This window comes from Schistocerca piceifrons, chromosome 5 (assembly GCF_021461385.2).
Source record: "Schistocerca piceifrons isolate TAMUIC-IGC-003096 chromosome 5, iqSchPice1.1, whole genome shotgun sequence".
Classification (NCBI taxonomy): Eukaryota; Metazoa; Arthropoda; class Insecta; order Orthoptera; family Acrididae; genus Schistocerca; species Schistocerca piceifrons.
The window spans coordinates 699,876,226-699,896,529 of NC_060142.1; the positions used below are offsets into that span (position 1 = coordinate 699,876,226).

General features: G+C 43.5%; 1 non-coding gene across 1 annotated transcript; it reads left to right on the forward strand.

Annotated features, from left to right (window-relative positions):
• Positions 1 to 13,106: 13,106 nt before the first annotated feature.
• Positions 13,107 to 13,183, forward strand: Trnas-cga. The gene has a single exon. It is a non-coding gene; the product is annotated as a tRNA-Ser (tRNA).
• Positions 13,184 to 20,304: the final 7,121 nt, after the last annotated feature.

A 20,304-nucleotide genomic window follows, 5' to 3' on the forward strand; every position in this document is an offset into this window, starting at 1 on the left:
ATGACAGCACGCACTTCACATTTGGCGGGGTTTTCTATTGCAGCACACATTTCAAACTGCCAAAAAAACTAAACTAGCGCAGGTACGACGTTCACTCGACCACGGCTTGATGCCGACTGACCTGTTGAGTGCGTGAACGCACAGATGGCGTCGCTACTCCCCCCACAACCCGCACTGTGACCAATCGGAGGTTACTTTCTGAACCGCCCTCGTACTTATTGAAAGTTAACCATTAACGTTTAAGTGTAGTTAGATTGTTATGACATTGTTTTATATGCCTGCTGAGCCTGACACAGCACTTACGTAAAAGTCCCCGTTCCACCTGCTGCGCTACAAACAGGTAAACTTTATTTTTGACACAATTATTCACGTACTTAACATTACTGTCGCTCATCAGTTGAGCTGGCGACCGATTTTTTAATTGCTTTTACAACTTAATCATGTCTTTCGGCAAAATTTCCACTGGCAAAATTTATTTCCAAATTGTTTCCATTATTTCATTTCCCGATCGTTACTGAATGAAATTACTCATTCAATAACGATCAAGTTATAACGTCTCCTGTTTCCCGCGGAATAATCATTAGTTACTTCGGATTCGGATGCATTATCCCGACGCGGGTCAAAATTCATAATTCACGGTCATTATCAACTTGTAATTTCGCAAATCCCGGGAAGCAGGGGGGTGTTATAAGCTGCGTAGGCACACGTAACAGATAGATCACAGCTCTATCTCTGCCAGAACGTCTCACCTACCTTCCAATTATCACAGAACTCCTGCATGCCTTGGTGGTCTATAACCACTGGAAGAACGGAATTACGGTGATATGGCTTATCGACAGTCTGTGGGATTCGTTTCAGAATGAATTTACCCTCCACAGCGGAGGTTGCGCTGGTTTGAAACTTCCTGACAGATCAAGCCTGTGTATCAGACCGAGATTCGAACCACATTTCGCGCATAATGCCATTGCCGTCTGAGCTCTCCAAGACTCACGACCAGCCCTCATAGCTTCACTTCCGCCAGTATCCTCTTCTATCTTCCTAACTTCACAGAAGTTCTCCTGCTTACCAAAGTTCCCGGCTCGACCGCCGGGTTCAGCACACAATTTTAATCTGTCAGGAAGTCCCAGCTCTTGAGCCATCTTACACAGCTGGTGAGAATTGCTTGTACTCGGTTGTTCCTCTTACAACTTCGCAGCCGTAGTGGCAGTATGGCCTGAAATGACGATATGTCACTTCTTGTGGGGAGAACCGGTCTGGAGATGTTTGGCAGCCTGGTGCAGGTCTTTCTATTTGACGCCACTTAGGAGACATGGCCTTCTTTGTAATGAAGACGAGATTAGGACCCCACAAATACCCAGTCCCGAAGCGAAGAAAGTCTCCGACCTGGTCGGAAATCGAGCTCTGGATCCTGTGACCCAGAGGCCAATACACTAATCGCTACACCGAGGGCTACAGACGTCATGGGGGTTAAACTAGGCTAATGTCGCAAACGTGAACCTCTGTAAAGCCGTCCTCACACGGCACGAGGCAGCTAAGAATGACATGGACGTGGATGGGAAATGCAGCCTCACGAGACACAGCACCCTGGTGACGTGAGACGTGCTACTTAACGTGATTTGCGACTGTAGTACTTTGCAGCGGCAGTTGTCGCATATATAAGGCTCAAATTTTTTTTACGAAAATGAAAGCGAGTAAAATTCAAACATGCACATGTCCTCTCTTGACCATATGCTAGTTACATTGTTCTGTTTGTAACGTACATAAATAAAAGCTTCAATATCCATGAGCATTTTATAAGACGAAAAGGAAAAGTTCCATGTCCAGTCAGCAAGGACATCAACTTATAAAATTTCTTCACAAAATCGGACAAATTCACGCCTGAGAGAGAGAGAGAGAGAGAGAGAGTACTTACATTTGCATAACACGTGTTACTGGACATACATGGTGTTTATAAGTGAATGGTGCGGTTTTAAAAATTAATAATAAATCAGTTTATTATTTTATATCGGCAAACTTTATAGTATAACCAGCCGCAACTGTCCATGTTTTTGAAGCGCTACCCGCTGTTCACTTGTCATGCTTACTGAGCAGTCGTAGCGTTTCTGTTTCCAAGGGTTTTCTAAGTGTTCCGTTTTGAGATGTCCAGATCGGTGGTTACAGAGCAGAGAGTTTCGTGCATTGCTTAGGAAAGACCCAACACAGGTGATACTGACAGTCGGTGGAAGCCAGATGCCTTTGTAATGAGACAAGTCCTTGTCGACATCGTGTGTTTGACCGTTATGTCGAAAGAGTGCGCGAGGCGTTTCACCGAAGTCGTCCCAAGTCACTTAGTACAGCAAGCAGAGAATTGTTCTCGCCAAAGATTACATTGTGGGAGATGTTTCCTAAGCGACTATGTTTTAAACCGTACAAACTGTGTCCTAGAAACAGCAGGAAAAGTGAAAAGGCGTGACTTTAGCGAAGAGCTGGACTTAAAAATGGTGGATGTTGGCTTTGTAGAAAGACTCATCTTCGACAATGAAGCAAGTTTCAGCGTAAGTTGCAAGGTGGACACGCACAATGTCCGTATCTGGGGAAGCGAGAAACAACATACGGTGACAGAGCACCAGTATAACTCCCAAAAAGTGAACTTCTTCGAACAACAAAGAGTAACGGGTAACTCACTTCGAAATATGTCGGAAACCTGATTGTTACCCCAGCTGAACATCAGTTATGATGAATTACCTCTTGTAACTAGACGGTGGTGTACCCCACTTTCACAGACATTTCCGAGAGCTTCTTAATCGTTTTCTTCGCCAACGCTGAACTGGACATTCTGTAACAGCAGACAACTTTCTCAGCTGGCCATCCGATTCGTCCGATTTGACACCCTGCGATTCTGTGTGGGTTTGTGAAAGACCTCCAAAGCCCCTATCCCTTGAGGAAGAATGCACCGCGGATCATCACGGAGGACATGTTACGCTGAGTATGGTAAGAAATTGATTATTGTGTAGATGTGTGTCGTGTGACGAGGTGCACATATTGAAGGACATTTGCCACTGCTTATGCTGTAAGATTTGTTCATATGAAGTAATAAATCGAATTATTATCAGTTTTTAAAACTGCACGATTCATTTATAAACAGTTCGTATCTCTGTTAATACAATAAGAAAATCTCATAACCTTTTAGAAAACGCGAAGATGAATAAAATATTTGGAAACAGCGAAACGTGAACCCGCTACACATTATTTCATAACTCCACACCTCTACCACCAAAGCTACACTGAACTTCTTCATCAGATGATATAGTAATTTATGCTATGATCTTTTGAAGTCTTTAACTGACATATAATTATAACGAATCCTACCAAGAACGATGCGGTTTTGATGAATCTTCATTGCGGCGTTGCCTTAAAACAGCGTGGTTTCATAACGCACGAGTTACTACGTGAAAATACACTACTGGAAATTGAAATAAGAACACCGTGAATTCATTGTCCCAGGAAGGGGAAACTTTATTGACACATTCCTGGGGTCAGATACATCACATGATCACACTGACAGAACCACAGGCACATAGACACAGGCAACAGAGCATGCACAATGTCGGCACTAGTACAGTGTATATCCACCTTTCGCAGCAATGCAGGCTGCTATTCTCCCATGGAGACCATCGTAGAGATGCTGGATGTAGTCCTGTGGAACGGCTTGCCATGCCATTTCCACCTGGCGCCTCAGTTGGACCAGCGTTCGTGCTGGACGTGCAGACCGCGTGAGACGACGCTTCATCCAGTCCCAAACATGCTCAATGGGGGACAGATCCGGAGATCTTGCTGGCCAGGGTAGTTGACTTACACCTTCTAGAGCACGTTGGGTGGCACGGGATACACGCGGACGTGCATTGTCCTGTTGGAACAGCAAGTTCCCTTGCCGGTCTAGGAATGGTAGAACGATGGGTTCGATGACGGTTTGGATGTACCGTGCACTATTCAGTGTCCCCTCGACGATCACCAGTGGTGTACGGCCAGTGTAGGAGATCGCTCCCCACACCATGATGCCGGGTGTCGGCCCTGTGTGCCTCGGTCGTATGCAGTCCTGATTGTGGCGCTCACCTGCACGGCGCCAAACACGCATACGACCATCATTGGCACCAAGGCAGAAGTGACTCTCATCGCTGAAGACGACACGTCTCCATTCGTCCCTCCATTCACGCCTGTCGCGACACCACTGGAGGCGGGCTGCACGATGTTGGGGCGTGAGCGGAAGACGGCCTAACGGTGTGTGGGACCGTAGCCCAGCTTCATGGAGACGGTTGCGAATGGTTCTCGCCGATACCCCAGGAGCAACAGTGTCCCTAATTTGCTGGGAAGTGGCGGTGCGGTCCCCTACGGCACTGCATAGGATCCTACGGTCTTGGCGTGCATCCGTGCGTCGCTGCGGTCCGGTCCCAGGTCGACGGGCACGTGCACCTTCCGCCGACCACTGGCGACAACATCGATGTACTGTGGAGACCTCACGCCCCACGTGTTGAGCAATTCGGCGGTACGTCCACCCGGCCTCCTGCATGCCCACTATACGCCCTCGCTCAAAGTCTGTCAACTGCACATACGGTTCACGTCCACGCTGTCGCGGCATGCTACCAGTGTTAAAGACTGCGATGGAGCTCCGTATGCCACGGCAAACTCGCTGACACTGACGGCGGCGGTGCACAAATGCTGCGCAGCTAGCGCCATTCGACGGCCAACACCGCGGTTCCTGGTGTGTCCGCTGTGCCGTGCGTGTGATCATTGCTTGTACAGCCCTCTCGCAGTGTCCGGAGCAAGTATGGTGGGTCTGACACACCGGTGTCAATGTGTTCTTTTTTCCATTTCCAGGAGTGTAATTACATACAGACATTCTTTAATCATCAGTATGACGTTTCTCGTCATTTTATTACAACAAATCCTATCAATAACGATGCTTGTTCGAGAGATCTTCAGTGTACTGTTGCTTAGAAACAGCATATGTTCATAGACTGTGAGTTATAAAACGCACGAAGTGTGGGCTTCAGCTGAAAACGACAAATGCAGTACTGCGTCTCGCAAGTTTTGCCTGTGACGTTGGTTCAACTTTTTATAGCACGCGTTGCCGGAATATCGCAGCAGTTATTTTATCCCTCACGCTACAAGATACGCTATATTACTATGTTCCATTGTTATTATTCGGAGTGACTATAACATTCAGATCATATTTTCGGTCAATATTCTCACAAAATATCTCATATTTGTAAGCAATTAAAGCTTAACATCATTAAATATCAAGATTTGGTCACATGGTCGAAAACGCTCTGTTATTGGCAGAAGCTCTGGTGGCGTCACAGACTAGGAATAAGAAGAAGTTATCCATGTGTTACAGGATTGTTAGCCGAAATTACCAAGTTTTTACATACTTCTTCTGCGAACGGTTTAGTTATTTAGTGATTTAAACGCATTTGCAACTACTAAGTAATAGTAGAAAGGGATTTTGTGAATGCTGATAGTGGAAACCTTACGTAACTCCACTCATTTAGATTGCCGAGATGTGCAACGACAGACATTCTTTTCCCTGCAACATCATTAAACCCGTTCAAAACTAAGGTTCAAAATGATTCAAATGGCTCTGAGCACTATGCGACTTAAATTCCGAGGTCATCAGTCGCCTAGAACTTAGAACTAATTAAACCTATCTAACCTAAGGACATCACACACATCCATGCCCGAGGCAGGGTTCGAACCTGCGACCGAAGCGGTCGCTCGGTTCCAGACTGTAGCGCCTAGAACCGCACGGCCACTCGGGCCGGCCAAAACTAAGGATTCGTTAACTTTTGCATATAGGTCCGTGTCTTACATCTAGATTGTCTAATAACAGTCATGAAATACGACCCAAAGCAGAAAAAATTGATCTTAGCAAATCTTTTTGCTTATTTCCGTTATACAAGAATTTCAGCAGAAGTTCCTCAACGACCACTCGCTCTGTGGCGCAGTCCGTATCGCATATGACTGTGCATAAGAGAATCCTCGAAGAGTCATAAATTTTTAGAAGCTTTACACGAAATATGAAAATAGCTGTAGCAAGAACTCACTGTGGCAGTTGTTTCGCAGGTGGCATGTACTTTATATAGCTTGTAACCTCCCCACAAAATATATGTTAAATAAAAAATGGAAATGAAGCCAAGCGTAAACTCCCCAAACAAAAATTAATGAATGAAAATTGACCATGAACCCATACAATAATTCTGATTAAATAATGAACCATGTAGGAAATGTAACCTCCTAACAGAAATAATAATGTCTGCGCTGACCTTCGGCCCTATATTCTAAATAAAACAAGCAAAAATTCTTACCTCAATAAAACTGCAATGATATCTGCTCTTAATTATACATTCTTCGACAATATTTGGATTATTGAAAGGAGTGATGATCCATTGGAAATGTTCTTTAAATTGAAATGAATGTTTTTCTTTAAAAGAGTTACTTTATAAATAAAATTATTATTGGGGCATTTTTAACAAATTAATTACAATTAACATACATTATTAGATATGCGTAATGCTGCTTCTTTACCTTCTACAACAATACTCATCGTTCAGAATCCTGGCCAGAGTAGCGAGCAGAGCACACCGCCGACGCATGCCGACTCCGGCGGACTACAACCCTCCACTCGCTACTAAAGCCGACCGACTACTACTGCATCCGACTGACTACTACTGCAGACTGACTACTACTGTCGACTCACTTCTACTGCCGACTGACTACTACTGTCGACTCGAGCAGACTAGCGCAGACTCCGCGACAAGCAACAACTAACGATAAACTACTCTCTGGTCAGAGATTCTGTCATGCCTCGCTCATCGCCGGCGAAGCATACCCCTTACAAGCTTCATTACTAATCTCAGCCAGAGAAATGAACAACTAAGGATAAATGCACCTAGTTTACTTACAAGCAATTACGTTCTGTGGAAAGCGTTGCTAGTATGAAGATATCACCATACTCTCACAGTACAACGAGGTATAGGACAGTGTGGTTTTGCATATGGAGATATATAAAGCATGTACAATATGCAGATAACACAAACGTAAAGTGTGAGTGTAAACTAACGTCACTGTCTGCAGCAGACTTATTTTCATCTTATGTAAGATAATGAAACTTCAAAAGCTTAAACAATAAGGATCCTAGCTGGACAATACAAAGATAAAAAAAACGTTGTTTCTAATAAAGTATAAAGTGTATGGTCACGTTATCTAGGAAATTTCTGTTTGAATGTGACGTGTGTTTCTTTTTGAATGTGACGTGTGCGAACAGCTATGGCAAATGGATGCGCATGTAAACGCCAAGGGAAACACAATAACACTATTTATTATCGGTGTAGTGAAGTATTGTAATTGTGGTTTGGTTTTCATGTTAAAGGACTGTCGATTTGTTTTATGCAAAAGTTAAAATATCGTTGCAGGCTAGATTCGAACTAGTAACATGTAAAGGAAACAAAAGAAAAATTCGGAGTAGGTATCAAAATCCATGGAAAAGAAAGAAAAACTTTGAGGTTCGCCGATGACATTGTAATTCTGTCAGTGACAGCAAAGGACATGGAAGAGCAGTTGGACGGAATGGACAGTGTCTTGAAAGGAGGATATAAGATGAACATCAACAAAAGGAAAACGAGGATAATGGAATGTAGTCGAATTAAGTCGTGTGATGCTGAGGGAATTAGATTAGGAAATGAGACACTTAAAGTAGTAAAGGAGTTTTGCTATTTGGGGAGCAAATTAACTGATGATGGTCGAAGTAGAGAGGATATAAAATGTAGACTGGAAATGGCAAGGAAAGCGTTTCTGAAGAAGAGAAATTTGTTAACATCGAGTGTAGTTTTAAGTGTCAGGAAGTCGTTTCTGAAAGTATTTGTATGGAGTGTAGCCATGTATGGAAGTGAAACATGGACAATAAATAGTTTGGACAGGAAGAGAATAGAAGCTTTCGAAATGTGGTGCTACAGAAGAATGCTGAAGATTAGATGGGTAGATCACGTAACTAATGAGGAGGTATTGAATAGAATTGGGGAGAAGAGGAGTTTGTGGCACAACTTGACAAGAAGAAGGGACCGGTTTTTAGAACATGTTCTGAGGCATCAAGGGATCACAAATTTAGCATTGGACGGTATCGTGGAGGGTAAAAATCGTAGAGGGAGAGCAAGAGATGAATACACTAAGCAGATTCTGAAGGATGTGGGTTGCTGTAAGTTCAAATGGCTCTGAGCACTACGGGACTTAACTTCTGTGGTCATCAGTCCCCTAGAACTTAGAACTAATTAAACCTAACTAACCTAAGGACATCACACACATCCATGCCCGAGGCAGGATTCGAACCTGCGACCGTAGCGGTCACACGGTTCCAGACTGTAGCGCCTAGAACCACACGGCCACACCGGTCGGCGGTTGCAGTAAGTACTGGGAGATGAAGAAGCTCGCACAGCATAGGGTAGCATGGAGAGCTGCATCAAACCAGTCTCAGGACTGAAGACCACAACAACAACAACATGTGGATATCATTAAATATTCGACGGTCCACCGCTCTACCAACAGAGTTGCCAATAATGCTACCAATAATGCAAAGAACGGGATACAGCGATAATTTTGTCGACTGACGCTATCCTTCTCTCTAACAGTGGGAAAGTGTATCTTGGAGGTAAATTAACGTCAACTTCAGAGAACAAGACATTTTTAATTAAGTAAGGGAACTCGGGCTTCTACGTGGTGTTATTTTGTCGCTACAGTGCATTCTCTGAAACACCCAAAAATAAGATTTCAAAGAGTTTTCATGGGTGTATTTGTACAGCGTGGTACTACATGCCATTTGTAATCCATTTTCCGAAATTTAAATTCCAAAACATACAGACATTAGCTCTATGGCAGTAGGAACAGCGAACTAGCCAGTGACGTCACAAGCATCACGTGACTCGAATGGAGCGTTTTGGCGGGTTTTCAAATTATTTTCATTTCATTCCGTTTTTTTATAAAAAATACTGAAATTCAAGAATGGAAAAAGCAATCATAAAATTAACCATTTGAGACGACTTCCAGAAAACAGTCAAACACCTGAAACTCCCTGGCAGATTAAAACTGTGTGCCCGACGGAGACTCGAACTCGGGATCTTTGCCTTTCGCGGGCAAGTGCTCTACCATCTGAGCTACCGAAGCACGACTCACGCCCGGCACTCACAGCTTTACTTCTGCCAGTATCTCGTCTCCTACCTTCCAAACTTTACAGAAGCTCTCCTGCGAACCTTGCAGAACTAGCACTCCTGAAAGAAAGGATATAGCGGAGACATGGCTTAGCCACAGCCTGGGGGAGGTTTCCAGAATGAGATTTTCACTCTGCAGCGGAGTGTGCGCTGATATGAAACTTCCTGGCAGATTAAAACTGTGTGCCCGACCGAGACTCGAACTCGGGACCTTTGCCTTGCGCGGGCAAGTGCTCTACCATCTGAGCTACCGAAGCACGACTCACGCCCGGTACTCACAGCTTTACTTCTGCCAGTATCTCGTCTCCTACCTTCCAGATGGTAGAGCACTTGCCCGCGAAAGGCAATGGTCCCGCGTTCGAGTCTCGGTCGGGCACACAGTTTTAATCTGCCAGGAAGTTTCATATCAGCGCACACTCCGCTGCAGAGTGAAAATCTCACTCCAGTCAAACACTTATTGTCGTCACAAAACTCGCACAGCTTCACGTCAACGTTAGCTAACTCTTCTCGTGTGAAGACGGCTTTGCCCTAACAGGAAGTCGTTGTTGCCTTCCGCAGATACGAATGGATAGTATTGGGGATGTAGGCGTGCGTTTTAACGTGTTGCAGCTATTCCGGCTCGCGGTCCGTTGCATGGCCGGGACATCACGCCGCAGCCCCGCCATGTTTTATTCATGGTGACATCCCGTGCGACGTGGGGCCGAGAGGGGAGAGGTGACGAGCGATTCAGCGCCTCAAATCGGCCCGCAATTACGCCTCGCGTTCCTGGGTGCCGGAAGGACCGGAAAGGAACGGGGAAAGCGAGGAAAGGAGAAAGAAAAGAGCAGGGGGAGGGCCCGGCGTGTAAGGGCGACGGTAGGGGACATTCAAAGCGCAGGCAGCCGCGGAATATGGAAATGAATACCCTGGAGAGCGCTCACCTGCTAGTTGTGTGACAGCTCTTTCATGCGCGTTCAGTCATTAACCACGCGAGAGGGTTAAACAGGAGGGGCGTTTGTGACGAGCGCCAAAGACGCCCGGTGGGAAGAGACTGCCGCACGGCGGGGACACCTCTGGCCGCTTTCTGCTTTAACGACTGCTCGATTTAGCACAGGGACGCTCCCCGCGGCAGGTGTGCGCAACACGAGAAGCGGCGGCGGCGACAGATCCGTCTTTTATACGCGCTGCTCCTCTTTCCACTCTGCATCTGCATTTGGTAATGAGATTCTTGTTGGCGCTATGGAGGACGATGCTTTATGCTCCCCATAAAACTAATTTAGAGAGGATCTTGTCGCCAACGGAACTAAATCACAGGAATTGATTAGCTGAAAAATCATTGATTAATATTCATGAAATCGCTTGCGAAACTTGTTTTTGGTTTCACTTTTTAATTGTTCTTCTTCTCTCAGGAACAAACAATGATTAATGTTAGGCGATCAGAAGATAATGCACGGTCCGTCCAAAAAGTTCCGAGACTGATTATCTTCCTGGCGTACAAGGCAAGTCAGCACGGTGACTACGGCGGCAGCTTCAACTAAAATCCCTAAACAACAAGTGATGTGCATTCGACCAGTTTTGAGCAGCCAGCGTTCAGTAAGAGGACGTGTGGCCACAATGTGTCACCGTCGTTGTGCTACAGTTCGCAGAGCAGCAACGTCTCTAAATCAAATGTTCAACACACACCAGAATCTTTTGGTGATGAGAAAAAGAGTGTGTAAAGTTTTCCTCGCGCACATTGACTCCCGAACAAAAAATACTATGCATGGACGCAAGCCGTGATATGATAGAAACGCAAAACGCGGAAGATTCATCTCTGAAAAAAAATAAAAAAATAAAAAATCATCACGCGGGATGCGGCTTGGTATTATCAATACGAACATACCAGAAAAAGACCAAGTGCAGAAATTATCCACGAAGAGTCAGCGCTTTGACAACATAACCTGTAACAACAACAACTCTATACTGTTGTACATATCAGTAGTTCTTTTCTTCTGATTTTTCGATAAACTTGTGTAATTGATGTTCTGATTTCATTTCTTTTTTGTTCCAAGCCATTATGTTAAGAAACCTGTAAATAAGTTTCAATGTGAATATTAATGTTTATGTCAAATGTCAAGCAATATTGTTATAGAATTGAAATGCAACAAACGTTGAAACTGTTGTAAGATGTTTAAAATTGTAACTGTGCGTCTGGTCCATACGTAGGCAATGTGTTAGGATATGTAGAATGCAAAACCTCGGGAGAATACCCTGTCTGTAAGGGAGCGGTAAAAGGTGGATGGCAGGCGAGCGCGGGAAAATGCACACGGCGATTGCACGGCACAACGGGCTCAGTAGTAGTAGTTAGAGTTTGGCACTGGTTTGAGCAACACTTTCTGGAGCGACGAAGCTCTCCTGGAAGACATAGCTTCACTGAGCCTCGAGTATGCCGTTCCAACGCCCACACAGCATGGCAAAATTACATAGGCACTAAATGGAAAAGTATTGCGACGCTAAGATGAATTAAAGTGCCGATACGTCAAGAGCCATAGCTGTGGTTGTATGTGTGCTCTGTGCCTCGCCGTCTTGCCGCTCGCCAACCGCCGCATCGATACTAGCAGGTTGAAACTTTTAGTACTGTATTCGTATGAAACTGTGTTTGTTTTTTGCAATAATGACGTAAATTTTACCAGAACTTTTCCATCATTTAATTATCCTCACAACTAACCTAGACAGGGTCCTTTCCAAACGTCGTGCAATCCGAGTGTCCCCAAATGAAAATTAAAATTTGTGTTAATAATAATTATTTGCAGAACTAGCTACATTAGAATGATGTTTAAAGAAATGTTTTGTTAATGAATCAGTAAATGAATAGCGAAGGTCTAACGAAGTCGAAAGATAACTTTAGTATTGATATAGTAATGAAGTTTATAATTTCTAAAGGGATTTAAAGGCATCTAAATGAGCAGTAAATAAGATGAAAAGAGTAGTAACTTCTATACTGGAAATCTTGAATGAATAATAAATTCAATAATCATTTTTTTTAAATACAGCAATCTTAACAGTTTCAGGGTCCTCCCTTCATTCATTTGAATTCTGAAGTGTTCTAAATTGGTTTAACCAGCAAAAGTTAAAGTCAATATAAAAGTCAAAATTTATCAGTGTTTTATCTTTATCAAAATTGACATTTTGTGTGCGGCATGAAAGTACAATTTCAAGGGTAACCTATGCCCGATTTTAATCAGATTAATAGACAGTATAAAGTTTTATAGTAAACATTATAGTGTAGTGTTGTGTATTCATGATTTTACATATCAGTACAGAATGTGAAACTATCAATTCAATAGATTTTCTGGTTCTTAAATTTTACTATATTATGCAGCGTTACAACTTGCTGTTTTGCATGAATATATACCAACTTCTATAGGGAAGAAACTCAGTTAATGCCTAATTAGGCTGGCGACCGTATTATTGTCACATTGGTAGCATCTTCGATTTGCTTTTGATCCATCCTGACGTGTGATTGCATTTCGAACTTACTTGATGGATCATTGTTATTACAGAGTGGGTGTAAGTCTGATTTGCCACCATTCAGGTACACGCGGTAGATATCTATACGAAAATCCTTCCTCATAAGGTGAATCCCGCTCACTTACCATACCACAGGCTTTAACGAGTGCTGTGTCAGGGATTACAAACCGACATACAAGTCAACGTGATGCGCAAGTTGAAAAATATCCTAAAGAAAGGAATTCTGGAAACATCCTCCAGGCTGTGGCTAAGCCATGTCTCCATATATCCGTTCTTTCAGGAGTGCTAGTTCTGCAAGGTTCGCAGGAGAGCTTCTGTAAAGTTTGGAAGGTAGGAGACGAGGTACTGGCAGAAGTAAAGCTGTGAGGACGGGGCGTGAGTCGAGCCTGGGTAGCTCAGTTGGTAGAGCACTTGCCCGCGAAAGGCAAAGGTCCCGAGTTCGAGTCTCGGCCCGGCAAACAGTGTTAATCTGCAAGGAAGTTTCATCCTAAAGAAAGGCTTTGCTGACACTTTTACGTCGTTGTATGAAAATTCTGTGCATTATATTCCAGTGGTGGGAGACTAGCATTAAAACCACTAGTTCATTTTCTGTATTTTTTATTAATCTACTCTCTAAACCTTTTCCACTGACGTGGTACACACATTACGCTCTGTCAGTATTGATGCTCTACTGGCTGGCAATAGCAGTGCGATTGATGAACTGTAGGATGTACGATTTCTGGAATTCGGGATCAATAAAAATTCTCGTGGAAACCTTACTGTATCGAAAAACAGCAATTCTGAGTACTGACATGTACTTCGAGATAGAAAAGAACTTCGTTCAAATGGCTCTAAGCATTATGGGACTTAACATCTGAGGTCATTAGTCCCCTAGACTTAGAACTACTTAAACCTAACTAACCTATCACACACATCCATGCCCGAGGCAGAATTCGAACCTGCGAATGTAACAGCAGCGCGGTTCCGGACTGAAGCTCTTAGAACCGATCGGCCACAGCGGCCGGAAAAAGAACTTCGTCTGTTCACAGACTATTCAATGGCCACTTTCATGCGAGTAAGAAATTCTATTTCAGACGTTTGTCTTACTGGCAGATCAGCATGAAGCAGCTCCTGAAAATGGATAACGTAGTATGTACATCAAACTTAGAATTTTTCGTAGACTTTTATCGATTGTGCTTACAGGCATGTTCCAGTTCGGGCAGTTCCCCATGTCCTGCATGTTTACAAACCCCTGCTCTATACCTCCAGCATTGCTTTGGGCACACCTTCTACTGACGTCGGATCGGTTGCTTTCCTCCCTCTGCCACATTGCACTTCAAAAGAATTTCGTAACTATTTTATCCATACCCTTAGCAGCCACCGGACAAGAGCCTTTTCATACCCTTGAGTGTCCGTAAGTTCTGCAGAATTACCGGTGGACAGTTACTACTCTTGTGAAAGAGCTTTATCAGTAGCGCGCGCAAGCATACACGAGGCAGTCATGCCACGCATCTCAGACACAAAGTGAGGAATAACTGTGTACCCTGCGTTTTTGATTCTGCATAGTCTGCCACATATAGTGGAAAAATTTTCGTTAAATTATTTTTTTGCTTCCGTAATGTTTCCCCCTTCTTCGTTGATATTCCGTTCAAATTTGACGTCATTCTGAGCAGTGGTTCTTTTTTTACAGTGTTTTAAAAATGAAACTTAAATTATAAACACCATGCATTTTCTGTTTAGCTATCAGTGCAACGACGCTACTGTGTGGAGAATCATGTGGTACGGTGTTCCTTGATACCGCACATCGGTCCATCACCCGCCTTCTTAAGTGCACACTACTATCACCTGAGGTGGCCGTTAGCGTCTTTTGGTCAACGAAAAGTGTGAATTGTTGACATCCAAGTGAACGACGAAATTTCTTGAAAGAATGTTAGGTTGCACACAGTTCTCAGTCGTATGGCTACCAGTTCCCCTGCGAGAGTGGCAGTTTCTGACTAAAGTACTCGATGACCTACGACCCATGATTCATACATTGATATGTAGCGGTCCAGTCGCATTTAAAACTGGATCCCTCGCAAGGGCCACAGGTTTCTGTGGTAAGGGATAAGCTAAGAGTGTGACTTTCCGAATGTGGCTTTCAATTTCACAATAGCGTTATTTGCCTCGTCCACTTCAAAAGTACCCTCGTCTCCGGAAGAGCCTTTCAGAGGCTATTTCAGTATTGCAATAATTAAAGCGAGCATTGAGATTTTACTGCATTCTTTTAGCAGGCGACACTAATATTCGGTGCACTCGGTTGTGGGGTGGGATGGCTGACCAAAGGGAAAAAACGACAATGGAATCATTCACAATTCAAGAACAATCACAACAATTTATTTAATAAAATTATACAGCAAAATATGTAAAGGAATATCCTTTTTTCATTAAGGAAAATAGTAATCAACTTACTGACGCAGTTAAAACAACAAAAGGAATTATTACTGGAACACGTCCTTAGGTGTTCTGTTCTTTTACTTTGCACTAATTCAGCCAGATGGGCTGATTTAAAGATAATAATTTTATTTCGAAACCATGAAGCTAATTCATGTGACAAATATAAAAAATTTAACATCAAAAACTTGAAATTAAATAACTTGATTGAAGCATCAGTGACTTGAAACTTAAACATCTTAAAACCTTGTAAATAAATGATTTGGTAAAAAATTATTCAAATATGAAACACCAGAATCTGAGGTGAATACAGTCATGCAGTTCTTAAATAATTAGATTAAATTATATTGACTAAATTACACCAAGTCCAGTTCAGAGCAACAATAACTTTGCCCCCAGAATGGACGCCGGCACAACGGTTCAAAGTACAATGGCCAGGGCCATCCGCTAAAGCTACTGTATATAACAAGCGCTCGCATCAGAAAGGACTTTACAGAAGTCTATATCAAACTAAAACTAAAATTAGATTACGCAGTTACTGGCCAAATAACGCACAAATTAATATACAATCAGAAATAAAAGCCAAGCAATGGTTTTGTAGCAGTAAAAAAAAAAAAAGAAAACAAAAGAAAACATTATACTGACTAAAGGCCACTTCTAACAGTGGATTTCCTTCACACATTTCAGTGCCAAATGTATAAAATTTTCGTAAGTATTACTAAAAATAAAATCTTTGGCTCACTTTTAATTCATAAATTAAAACTAATACACACTTTTTTTATAACATGCAAGACTATCATGAGCTTGCATACCCATTTTAAACGTTTGACAAATAGCGCCAAGGTTGTAAGTACAACTTCGTAGAAATTAGAGGAAGTCACTTCCATTAAAGGAAACAGGTTAGAATAATCAGGTCTGCGAAGTAATGGCCGTTATAGCAAAAGAAGCAGTAGAGATAAGGAAGTTCGACTCCTCAGCATGTTTATAAATAAAGTGGCAAGGCAATCATACCCTTCAGCTGACAATGTAACAAGTGTATGAAGACCTTAATCATTATGACTTTTAAGGCAACAATTAGCGGTATAGGAAGCTCTAAATAGAATTTCACGAATTCGAAATTATTTAGGACAGTTCACTTTAATACTATGTCGCTGTACCATCCCACATAATAGGGAATAGTAATTATAAGGTGGCAGATTAAATGAATGTCAAGTTTGCACCTTACATGAGAGGTTTTATACATCTTAGTGAGAAGATGAATATGTCAGCTGATACGCTTCGACGAAAATGAGCAGATTTGCCTGTTAAAATTTACAGTAGGTAATGCAAAGAGATGACACTCAGTCAACGGTATTAACACATCGAACCTAAATCCTGCACGTCGATGAGCAAGAGGTGAAAGAAAGCTGCTCGAGGAAACGTTTTAGTTTGGGGGCAGATGCAAGTTGCACCGTCACAGCCCAAGTACAACGGAACACTTTTAAGGCGACCTGTGGCGGCGGACAATGAATGCGCTGGACGACACATGGAGGAGAACAGCACTGTGTGCTACAAATGGTTCAAATGGCTCTGAGCACTATGGGATTTAACATGTTAGGTCATCAGTCCCCTAGAACTTAGAACTACTTAAACCTAACTAACCTAAGGACATCACACACACCAATGCCCGAGGCTGGATTCGAACGTGCGACCGTAGCGATCGCGCGGTTCCAAACTGTAGTGCCTAGAACCGCTCGGCCACCCCGACCGGCTGCATGCTACAGAAAGAATATTTAGAAAACTGCGTTGGGGAACTTCCAGATGGATACAAACAGACCAGCGACGCAGTTGATCACGTGAAAGGGGCGTGGTAGACTCGTGGTGTACGCATATAACCTTTAGGGGTCTGGACTGGGCACAAACTGTCCAGTTGGCTGAAATGAACTAGGAAGGAGTAAAGTGCCGAAATTTCGACGCAGTTTGATGATAGGCCCTTTGCGATTGGCGGAGATAGTGTCCACAAGATCAAAGGAATGCTGCTATTGGTTAGAAAATCCGTGACATGAAGCACGAAATAACCTGCGGGGATGGGGGGACATTTTTGCTACGAGAGACACAAGACCGAAAATTACGTGGACTCTCCTCTGAACCAGCGCCAAGTGCAGAAGAGGGCGCATCACACTCTGTACGATGCAAAGGAGGAATTTTGTGTGAACGATGTGTCTGACGATAGAGAAAAGGAGTGCAGTGACAGGTAATTTAAGCTGACGAGCTCACTCAGTGATTTCACTAATAGCTGGTTTTAGCCTTAAGCGTAAACTAAGATAACACTCTGTCTTCTTTTTGTTTTTGTTTCTTGGGGAGTGTCTGGAAACAAATCCAACTTCCTGGTAGTGCCTTTACTGTAATAACAGTTCAAAACAACTTGCGGCAAATACTGGTAGGGCGCTTTGCGGCCAGAAACCTAATAACTGTGCACAAATTAACGAGTGCAACTACTCATTTAAAACACAGAAATCAACCTGTATTAAGAGCACTGAGGGGTAGTTCAGACAGTAGCTCCTCCACAAGGCACAAAAAGCTCATGACTCAAAAAAGAGTCTAAAACTGCTCACCAAATGCATAATAATAGGAATCGGTCGTTCGCAAGTGGCAGGGAATAGTAACAAATGCAAGGTCCAGGTGGTATCTCGTATGCTTGTTTCCCAGGACATTGTTTGCCAGAGACAAACAGCAGACACGCTTCAGTGTCCGCCCAAGGAAATTCTGGTCTTACGTAAAATCAGTAAGCAGGTCGAAGGGTTCCATCCAGTCACTCACTGATCAGTCTGGCCAGGCCACGGAAGACAGCAAAACGAAAGCTGAAATTTTAAATTTAGCATTTCAGAAATCTTTCACGCAGGAGGATCGTAGAAAAATACCGTCGTTTGAGTCTCGTACAGATACCCGTATGGAGGACATAGTGATAGACATCGCTGGGGTTGTGAAGCAGCTGAATGGGTTGAAAATAAATAAATCGCCAGGTCCTGATGGGATTCCAATTCGGTTTTACAGACGGTACTCTACTGCATTGGCTCCTTACTTAGCTTGCATTTATCGCGAATCTCTTGCTCAACGTAAAGTCCCGAGCGAATGGAAAAAAGCGTAGGTGACGCCTGTGTATAAGAAGGGTAGAAGGACGGATCCTCAAAATTACAGACCAATATCCTTAACATCGGTTTGTTGCGGGATTCTCGAACATATTCTCAGTTCGAATATAATGAATTTCCTTGAGATAGAGAAATTGCTGTCCATGCATCAGCACGGCTTTAGAAAGCGTCGCCCCTGCGAAACGCAACTCGCCCTTTTTTCACATGATAACTTGCGAACCATGGATGAAAGGTATCAGACGGATGCTATATTCCTTGACTTCCGGAAAGCGTTTCACTCGATGCCGCACTGCAGACTCCTAAGGTACGAGCATATGGGGTTGGTTCCCAAGTATGTGAGCGGCTCGAAGACTTCTTAAGTAATAGAACCCAGTACGTTGTCCCCGATGTTGAGTGTTCATCGGAGGTGAGGGTATCATCTGGAGTGCCCCAGGGAAGTGTGGTACGTCCGCTGTTGTTTTCTACCTACATAAATGATCTTTTTTTTTTCCCCCATGAACCATGGACCTTGCCGTTGGTGGGGAGGCTTGCGTGCCTCAGTGATACAGACGGCCATACCGTAGGTGCAATCACAACGGAGGGGTATCTGTTGAGAGGCCAGACAAACATGTGGTTCCTGAAGAGGGGTGCCCGCATCTCGTGGTCGTGCGGTAGCGTTCTCGCTTCCCACGCCCGGGTTCCCGGGTTCGATTCCCGGCGGGGTCAGGGATTTTCTCTGCCTCGTGATGGCTGGGTGTTGTGTGATGTCCTTAGGTTAGTTAGGTTTAAGTAGTTCTAAGTTCTAGGGGACTGATGACCATAGATGTTAAGTCCCATAGTGCTCAGAGCCATTTGAACCATTTTTGAAGAGGGGCAGCAGCCTTTTCAGTAGTTGCAGGGGCAACAGTCTGGATGATTGACTGATCTGGCCTTGTAACATTAACCAAAACGGCCTTGCTGTGCTGGTACTGCGAACGGCTGAAAGCAAGGGGAAACTACAGCCGTATTTTTTCCCGAGGACATGCAGGTTTTTCTGTATGATTAAATGATGATGCCGTCCTCTTGGGTAAAATATTCCGGAGGTAAAATAGTCCCCCATTCGGATCTCCGGGTGGGGACTACTCAAGAGGACGTCGTTATCAGGAGAAAGAAAACTGGCGTTCTACGGATCGGAGCGTGGAATGTCAGATCCCTCAATCGGGCAGGTAGGTTAGAAAATTTAAAAAGGGAAATGGATAGGTTAAAGTTAGATATAGTGGGAATTAGTGAAGTTCGGTGGCAGGAGGAACAAGACTTTTCGTCTGGTGATTACAGGGTTATAAATACAAAATCAAATAGGGGTAATGCAGGAGTAGGTTTAATAATGAATAAAAAAATAGGAGTGCGGGTAAGCTACTACAAACAGCATAGTGAACGCATTATTGTGGCCAAGATAGACACAAAGCCCATGCCTACTACAGTAGTACAAGTTTATATGCCAACTAGCTCTGCAGATGATGAAGAAATAGATGAAATGTATGACGAGATAAAAGAAATTATTCAGGTAGTGAAGGGAGACGAAACTTTAATAGTCATTGGTGACTGGAATTCGTCAGTAGGAAAAGGGAGAGAAGGAAACATAGTAGGTGAATATGGGTTGGGGGAAAGAAATGAAAGAGGAAGCCACCTTGTAGAATTTTGCACAGAGCATAACTTAATCATAGCTAACACTTGGTTCAAGAATCATAAAAGAAGGTTGTATACCTGGAAGAATCCTAGAGATACTAAAAGGTATCAGATAGATTATATAATGGTAAGACAGAGATTTAGGAACCAGGTTTTAAATCGTAAGACGTTCCAGGGGCAGATGTGGAATCTGACCACAATCTAGTGGTTATGAACTGCAGATTGAAACTGAAGAAACTGCAAAAAGGTGGGAATTTAAGGAGATGGGACCTGGATAAACTGAAATAACCAGAGGTTGTACAGAGTTTCAGGGAGAGCATAGGGGAACAATTGACAGGAACGGGGGGAAGAAATACAGGAGAAGAAGAATGGGTAGCTCTGAGGGATGAGGTAGTGAAGGC